This window comes from Ictalurus furcatus, chromosome 21 (genome assembly GCF_023375685.1).
Source record: "Ictalurus furcatus strain D&B chromosome 21, Billie_1.0, whole genome shotgun sequence".
Classification (NCBI taxonomy): Eukaryota; Metazoa; Chordata; class Actinopteri; order Siluriformes; family Ictaluridae; genus Ictalurus; species Ictalurus furcatus.
Genome location: NC_071275.1, coordinates 15,465,495 through 15,475,109, shown reverse-complemented (window position 1 = coordinate 15,475,109; position 9,615 = coordinate 15,465,495). Strand labels below are relative to the sequence as shown.

At 39.6% G+C, this 9,615-nt stretch overlaps 1 protein-coding gene across 1 annotated transcript in view; it reads left to right on the top strand.

Annotated features, from left to right (window-relative positions):
• The first annotated feature begins 2,562 nt into the window (after positions 1–2,562).
• Positions 2,563–9,615, top strand: part of ncoa3 (nuclear receptor coactivator 3) — a 44,955-nt gene continuing 37,902 nt past the window's right edge. Inside the window, exon 1 of the mRNA XM_053652614.1 lies at positions 2,563–2,678. The gene's annotated coding sequence lies outside the window, so the exon portion shown is untranslated. The remainder of the gene's footprint in view (positions 2,679–9,615) is intronic.

Genomic DNA, 9,615 nt, shown 5'->3' with positions numbered 1-9,615 from the left:
CACACACACACACACACACACACACACACACACACACACACACAGGAAGACTCTATACCAGGGATACAGATAAATGAAATATTCGTTTTGCCTACCTCTACATTAAAAATGACATCATGACATCAAGTGTTGTCTGAAGAAGTCATTTTTCTAGATATCAATAATGTTAAATCTTTGCCATTTAAAAGGAAGGACAAGTGCAATTCTGTTAGACCCTGTCAAATATCTCAGGTGGCCAAATGTTTTGGCATGGCTCTCATAAAATTATACAGAGGATGATGGTTACAAAATTCCATGTACACACACACACACACACACACACACACACACACACACACACATACACACAGGCAGTGAACTTTTATTTCCTACAATAATCCTCTACTACCCACTGGATGCACAAATCTATTCTACGTATCTATCAGGGTTAGATGTGAAACTCTCAAACCTTCAGCCGGAGTCTGGGGGGGGGGGGGGTGTTGAGATGAAGAAGATGGGTGATTGGATGCTTGCAGGTAGACGATCTATAGACACACACACGATTAGGGGCTATCTCCTGTCCTTTCAAACCCCATTCTGTTGTCCTTTTCAAAGGCTGCAGAAAGAAATGTGTGTGTGGGGGGGGGGGTCTACATGGAACGCATCTCTCACTCACAAGGGGGGTTTGCTAAGGGTCTTTTTTTGCTGGAACATGGGGGAAGGGTACAAACAGGTCTATGGGCCTCTGCTGGGTGTCTGAGGAATGTTATTGATGTGTTTCTCTCTCTCTCTCTCTCTCTCTCTCTCTCTCTCACACACACACACACACACACATACACACACACACACACACAGGCACACTCACTCATATTTTGTATGTTTCAAAAGTATGAGTATGTGAGGCTACCTATTATTCTGCATCACACATTCCCTATCCTCTTAGAAAAAGTGTTCTTCAAGATTCCTTGGTATATTTAAGGGTTCTCAGCTTCTTAAAAGGGTTCTACTTTGGAATCCTTTCTGATAAGGAAACATTGTTATAGACTCCTACAACTACAACACAATTCTAGGGTTCTAGGTTTGACCTAGAACATCAAACTGTCTCATGTCACCTATTCTGATTTGACAGCAGTCTAAATGTATAAATGGTTGAAATTTTATTATTCTTTTTTTTTTTTTTTAATCTCATCACCATTATATAAACAGTATTGATATGAACAATCATCACATGTTTGGGGATCGCCCTTGGTGCCATAGTTTTTTTTTTCTTTTCTATTTACCACTCAGTTCACTTCGATTCACTTTTAATTTACCTTGTTACATTGTTCAAGGCAAAATGAGGAAATATGCCAATTATATATATATATATATATATATATATATATATATATATATATATATATATATATATATATATATATATACACACACACACACACAAACAGCTCATTTTCTTGTAATTTCATAGCACAACTACATCAAGCACATATTATATATACATATATATTTAGACTCATAGAGAACAGAAGGGTTAAAGTATTCATAACTGGTTCATGTCATAGGTTTAGAGGGTCAATCAAACACATATTAAGCCCTGAATATGGCATTTTCCAGAATTTCAGGTCACATCAGTGTGCCATTTGCATGTCCACACATCCTCGTTGGGATGTGATTAGAAGCCGGTGTTGCAGTCATGACAGGAAACAGCAAGCAATGAGCTAATTACAACCCCCCCCCCACCCATCCACCTACCCACCCCTTTCTCTTTCTCCCTCTCACTCCATTCTTTCCCTTCCCCCTTCTGTGTGTGTCCTCCATCCACACACACTCTCTCTCTTTCTCTCTCTCTCCCTTCCTCCCTCTTTAGCACTGTCTCCTTCTCCAACAGTTGAAATCCTACACTGGTATGCCTTGCGAGGTCACCATGGAGACGAGGCCACTGCTATCTTCCGTCTCTGGTCTTCAGAGGGCACCTACAGCATCTGTAGGGCCCTGGATAGACAGATTTCACCCCTCCACCACTTCTCACAACATGTGCTTATAATTTCTGATGGTTGATTGATTTTTTTCTTTTCTTTGATAAGCTTGGATACTGGATTCAAAGAGGCCTTAACAAACACTCATAACGTGCATTAAAACAAAACAAAAAAAATGATTGATGGACTTGTTATTTATAGTTGCATGTTATTTATCACTTGCTATATTTCAATTCCAAACTGAGAGACCATGTAAAGAAGAGAAAACAAAGAGAAAAAATATGCAAATGAAATGCTTAATTAAAATTCAACATATACAAGTTCAACAACAACAACAACAACAAAACACACACACACACACACACACACTCTAAAGGGACAGCCTGGGCCTACGTGCTCCTCGGGGTGTGTGCTAAAAATAAACGTACTATATAATTTTTTTCTAATATCTCTACAACTTCCCATCTCCTAGTGGCTGTTTATGATATGAGCGCAGCTCGTGAACTTGTAGTTTACCCTCCTGAGGCTGTGCGTAGACTCCACGCGCTGGAGAACCTCATTACCCAGAATGCAGCTCGCGGCTCACACTCCGTGCTAGGCTTGTCTCTGCGCTCTGGGAGTGTTTCCCATTTAAAACAAACACAGCTCGCGCGGAAGATGGCGGAGCGTTTCGAAGTGGCTTAAAGGAAACTGCCGTGTTTGAAGTGGACACATATTAATCCGGTAAGTGCTTGCGAACAGTTCGGATTTTCAGCTGTTGAAAAACTCTCGCGGGTGCATGTGTTTATTCACGCCTTGCAGTTGATTTAAAAAAAAAAAAAACAAAAATGTCGCTTCCCATCCGCGCGCGAGCTCTTCACTCGCAAAAATCGCACTAGTATGCGATTAACACAATGTACTTGTTTCTTCTTCTTTTCCCAGTGTGTGTGTGTGTATTATTATGTATTATCACTGCATTTTTAGATTGCCCGTTTTTACAGGAAAAGTGAAAAAGCACTAGAAAACAACGCTTTTACGAACTTCACTCATGTTTTTGGTGCACGTTTATTTACGAGCTTCTTTAATTTCCTGAAAATTCACCAAAACACTAACACGCTCTTTCTGTTCCCTTGAGCTCATCGAGACTGTATTTACTTTTATTTCTTTATTCCCCCTCTGACTTTACTAGAGCTTTAGATTTCCTCAATCGATAGTGAAATGTGTTGTATCTCAACCAGGAAGTTGTTGTTTTAAAGCGATTTAAAACACACACACACAGAGACTCAAACAAGCAGGATGAAGTTAAAGTTGTGAGCAGCACATTGTGCTGTGATCAGGCTTTTAAACCTGACTCCTCTCTCTCTCTTTAAAAAAATAATAAAAATAAATAGACTTTCATTAAGGTTAATATTTGATTAGAACATTGAAAGGAACCTTTAAGTATAAATATATTATGTTTAAATAAATGTAGATTGAACAGGACTTCCTGTATCGAGCTGTAAATCTCTATACACACATGCAAGCAAATGTATCAATAGACTTTACTAGATTGCTACACTAGATATTTTGTTTTTGTATTGTGTGATCATAAAGGCATGTGAGAGATGGGTAAGAAAAGTGTGTTTGTGTGTGTAGGTAGCTTTAAAATCCTAACTATGTAAAATAGAACACTTATTTATTTAGACTCTTGATCTTTTAAAAAAAAAAAAAAAAAAACCTGGTCCAGAAACTGAGCTTTGTTCACGCTAGCATCCTTCGAATGTGTCATGAGTTTCTGTTGACAACAACTTCGTCCTCATCCTCGTTATATTCAATTTAGTCATTCCAATTATAAATAGGGATTGAGATTCAGTAATTAGTAATAAACAGTGACGGGCAGTTACCAATAGACTCTCTGATGTAGGTGGAACTTGGTAACATCTGTAACGTAACACACAGTGTGGTGCTGATACACCAGTCTGTCTTTCTCTCTGTCTCTCTCTCTCTGTCTCTCTCTCTCTCCATGTGATTGCCTGTCTTATCAGTGACACATGGAGGTGCAGATAGATGACGCCTCGCTTCTGTCCTGACATAAGCACTGTCAGGAAGATGTACGGGACTGGCAGTTTTTTTGTACATGCCATCCTTTATAGATATCGCTGATTCACTTTGGTTTTCAGGATTACAAAGTAAGTATTCGAATAGATAGTTGACTAATATGGATATATTTGTCACCTATAGGGAGGTAAAAGAAGAGAAAAAAAACCCAACCAGGTCATGCTTGCCCCTATAGGAAGAGTTGATTTTCCAGTGTGCTGCATTTACATAGTTAGCATCTTGCCTCTCATATAAGAAGTTTATTATAAGTGCTACGTTCAGTCCTGCGAATGTGTTTTCACAATTTTGTTATTTCTTGATATTGTTGTTGAGATCAAATCTGAAGGATGGGAAGAAAAGGAATTGTGAGTATCTGTCCACATATGCACAAATACACACGCGTACACACAGTGAACCATGCTCTTCTCTTGGTGTGTGGGAAAAGACCCTCTGAACTCTTCCTCGCACTGACCGCAAGCAGAGTCCCCTCCTCCCTCTTTCTCTCCCCTTTATCTCCTCTTTTCTCTCTGTCCCTCTCACACTCGCAGGGGTGTCAGGCTGCATTAACTATGAATCAATCTTGTGTCAGACTCTTTGACTGTAGCTGGGGGTCGGTGGCCGAGGGCGTTTCGTGGATGCAGCGGCCTCCTCCACTCTCTGCGCGCTTTACCGTGCGTTCTGTCACTCATTAACGCTGCGCCTCTCTCCAGGGACTTCGTAGGTTTCTGTGGTAGTTTCAGCTTGCAGCAGACGGACCAGTTTTTCGGTGTTGCGTCAACACGGCAGGGACATGCCCACTCGAAACGGAGCACAGAGAGCCTGTAGGTTCTGTGCTTTCCTGTGGTGTTGGGTGACTTGCAGCTAATTTTGTGTGTTAGGAGTTCTCAGGACGAGATATTCTGGAGTGTGTGTAGCCCTGCTGATATCGGGATTGTGGTCAAGAGTGCAGTGCGAAAAGTGGATGTCTCATCACCTCTCTTTGGCACGCTGTCTTTTTGTCGACGTACGCGTTTTTTCCGCCAGTGCCGGTCGAGAGCTTGAATTGGTGGCATTCTTTCTGTGTGGAGTCAGAGCTTGTTTTCGTGTGTGTGTTTTTGTGAGTGTGTGAGTGAGCGAAAGAGAATGAGAGAAAATAGTGTGCATGTGAGACAATTGCTTCTAGAGAGGAGGGAATATTAGGGGTGTGTGTGTGTGTGTGTGTGTGTGTGTGTGTGTGTGTGTGTGTTAAAATTAGGGTGTGCAGTGTGGCTATGGGAGGGCTGCTGATGACAGTGTGCTGAAACAACAGCTTGATTGTTGCCCCAATTGAAATCTGATACCTTGGCCTTGGTGGTAGCTTTTTGCCTTAGGCTAGTTAAAGGTGTTGAAGAGCGCTGTGGCTCTTCTAACTCTTCCAGTGTTTTGATCTCGACCACTTAGGCCCCCCCTTTTTTAAAGACATTTATCATTTATCCAGTATCATTTTCTCAAAAAAACTTATTCAGTGCACGCTTCCACTGCATTTCAAAATAAAAATAATAATTAAAAAATCTCTCATACGCTTCTACATTGCATAATTGCTTTCAGAGACTTTACTACAGCACTAATGCATTAGCGCAGTATTCCCCCAATGTTGTTGTTATTGTTGTTGTTGTTGTTATTATTATTATTATTATATTCATGTCAGCTTCAGACCTGATAAGCAGTGTGTATAATCTTATAACTTGACTGGAACAATTTTCCTGCTCTGCACTCATTTGAATGTTGTCTTCAGTGATGCGCATCACACATGCAATTTTATCACTGAATATACTCAACACCCATCAATATGAAATCAAATCACTTCCTTTTAGAGCGTTATGTGCCGTACGGCCGGGTATGTTTAAAAATCCAGCCTTTTTCCTTTAACCAAGTTCCTGTTCTGAATTTGGTTACACTTCCTGCCTGGACAACAAATAAGGAATCACATGTGGGTGAAGCTTGAGTTAGTATAGACTTCTTCCAAACACAATTGCACAGAAATCGTCAGTTGAATGAATGAATGAATGAATGACTGAATGAATGAATAGATAAAGGCGGGATAACAGCTTCGGATTGTACGAGATGATGTTAGTTAAATCTTACTTATATGCTGTAATGGTTGTACCATTACGATGCTTTCACAATGCAATATTGCTACTAATGGTGACATTTTAGACCAGGGGTGTTCGTTTTGTTAAGGTCCGGCTATGTAAATTTCCTTCTTTACAAAGGACTGGATAAACAAATAATGTAACTGAATGGTAGTGAAAGTTACCTTTTAATGCTTAACCGTTAGTACTTACTTCACAGCTATATATATTACATTACGACTTTTGACTAGAGCCATAGACTCTGAACAGATACAGATTCTTTAAAGTGGAGAATTTATGCATACGTCTCCATCTAATTGTCTTTCAACCAGCCTATACAGGATTTCACTGTTTTGTTTTTTTGTGTGTGTTCGTTGCAGCCAAAAACGCTCGAGTTTGCCTCGGCTTTTTAAAAAATTTGCGTATATAACTTATTTGCGTATATAACTTGTGTATATAACTTGCAGAGTTTTTTTTGTGGCAAACCACTTAAATTGGCGAAATCGCAATTTCACTAAATTGTTTTTCACAGTTTTTCACAGTGATGTTCTTTGGTAAATGAGACCTTTTAGCTGTACGCATGTGAATCGAAGAGGGCTTCGGCTGAATGGCCCAAATCTGCGGTAAAATTGCAAGCTCCTCCGAATATCGCGGAGTTTGCGTTTATTTCTGCGATCGCAACTGTTTAACATTCTGTTCTCATCATTGACGTTTATTTAGTGTTTTTTTTTTTTTTGCATGCCATGTTATCCATTCATTCAGGTTTTACCTAAATGCATGTGATTGGCTGCAGCAGAGGCTCTACTACAGAAGGCACAAAAACTTGTGAAAACTAAACGTTTCATACACTGATTCGTTCAAATAAATTTTTTTTGGAGTGTTTGGTTCGATCTGATGAAATACCTTGCTGGGTCCACATCTGGACAAGGTCCGCCAAGGTCTCTTTCAGACACATGTTCATCCATGCTTTTTGATCACAAAGACGGTAAATTGAGTGCTGGTGAACACATCATTAATCAACCTAAGACCACTGATTTTAATCCACAGCCAAGAAATGTTCATTATTTGTGACTTTTGTCTACAACAGGGTTATTGTGACAAAAATCAGGTATACGGTATAAAGACACATCTTGAAAATTTAAAAAGATACTAGCTAGAATCACTTTTCTACCACACAGTTAGACACAACACTCTTCAGTGGTTGGATTTTGATCACATTCTTATTGAGTACAATGGAAAAAAACCTCAAAGTTCTATTTGCTTGCCTGCTTTATTTCTCTACACATAACAAATACTGTGAAAAGCTCCTCTGTTATTGCTGCTGCTATTATCAGTGTTTACTCTTAACACTAGCGTTGCGTGAGAAACAGGCTGCAGTAAACTCCACCCACATTCACAGGTACAGTTATGCAACTGGAAATGAACACTGGTTATCAACCAGGGTACGGAAAGTTCTGGATTTTAATCGTTTTCCTTTTTTTTTTTTTTTTTGTGAAGCACTTCCTGATTCCGGGGGAGACGATTGAAGACAACTAAAGCTTGTATAGCTATAATACTGGTTATCAAAGTAATCATGACTTCTATGAATTCTTAAAGACTATGTCAAAAATATTCAATCACAGTAGATAATTGGTTTAGTTGTAGGTAAGGAAGCATCAAGCATACCAAAACACATTCACTTAGCAGCAATTTTATTTCTCCATCTCATGTCACCCAAAATGATATGCGTTTGTCAATAGTAGGCGTTTTTGCTTTGATTGGTCTGGTGGTTGCCATGGTTTCCTTGGTAGTGCTTGGCTGATGCAGGGGCTCTCTTCCTATTTGTTGCTTATCTGTGCGCAGATAGGTGCGTGCCAAACTGATTTATTACACTCAATAAACCTAAAATCTATATATGATCAAAATGGCTGAAGTATAATATACTTTATAATATAACACTTTTATGTTAATTAGCATTTTTATTATTGCTACTTATGATCAAGATGTGTGCTGGCATTCACATGGCATTTTCAGTGTTGGATTTAAGAGAAGGACACCCTTTATAGTTTTGTATAAATTTACAGTTTTAATGTTATGCATCAGTTCTTTGACTTCATTCCATTTGAATTTAGTATAGTTTTATTTATATAGTGCCTTTCGCGATCGTATTTGACCCGAAGCAGCTTTACAGAATTCCAGACTGTAGATTCAGGTCCCTAATGAAAAGCCTAGAGGAAAAAAATTGCAAGGAGAGGAAATGAGGAAGAAACCTTGAGAGGAACAAGACTCGAAAGGGAATCCATCTTCTTCTGAGTGACACCAGATAGTGGTCAAACGGTCCTGTTTTACTATGATCGTCAGTGTCTTTATGATTTAGTTCTTGAGTAAATCTGCATTTGAATCTCAAATGTTGCTTCTTGGATAGACTTCTTGTTAGGATTTGTCCAATCATTGAGAGAAGCTTAAATAGCAGGTCATTAGATGTTGCGTGACAAAAAAGAGTCACTAGTAAACGCAGCGTCCTAATTCCACCCTCTGCTTGCTAGCTTCAGCACAAATGAAGGTGTAGAAGGAACAGTGTGGTAGTCAATGGGATAATTAGTGGTTAGTGTGCAAGAAACCAAACATCAACTATGCATAAATCAACATTAAGCTGAGAGCTGACTCAAAGAACGGGGACACGTTCTACAGGAATAGCATAGCTATTCGGTTTCATTGCATAACTGGTTAAAGCTTAGCTTTATGCTAATCACCTCTAGGACAGTTCAAAGTGATAAAAACTAATGTTCTTGCACTGGATTATGGGTAGTACAAAGGGTCATTGGGTCACTGAGCCTACACTGAAAGAGAAAAAAAATACTATTGAATCTTGTTAGAACCGATTCTGTGATCTGGCCTCTAGAGCGCCTCATAAAGAATGACTGATGTTTTAGTAAGCACGCTAATGAGACATGACTACTAGCATTTTTGACATGGCAAAAGTTTACACTTCATTATTAAATATATATAACTGGCTAAAATTGGCTGGAAATTTATGAGTCACGGAGGCGCCGCGTGGAATCTGTATTTGCGAGTGTGTGTGCAAAAGTTTACGGCTCTCCTTAGCGCACAACAGCGCAGGCTCAAATTTAAGAGGAATGTGTACGTTGCGTCCAGCTGCGGTTGCTTGTGTAAAGCCCCGTTGCCGTGGCGACGCTCCTGCGCACAACTCAAGGTCATCAGGTTTGTGATGATGAACTGGATAGGTCTGATGACGCATCACACACACACACACATGCACGCGCACGCACACACACACGTGCGCAGACATGTTTGTCGTGCTATCCTTGTGAGGACCCTTCATTGGCATTATTATTAATGCAGCTCTCACACACATGGAACCGGAAATGGTTAGAAATGTGAATTTTACTATTTTGGTCATGTGTGTAAACAGGGTTGCAAAAAAAACGTTTATATGTGCAGATATTTTGCATTTTGTTTGAGTGTCTGAAGAATCATTGTCAGGTTCAGCTGTTGTAGATTAAGCCCTGATGTAT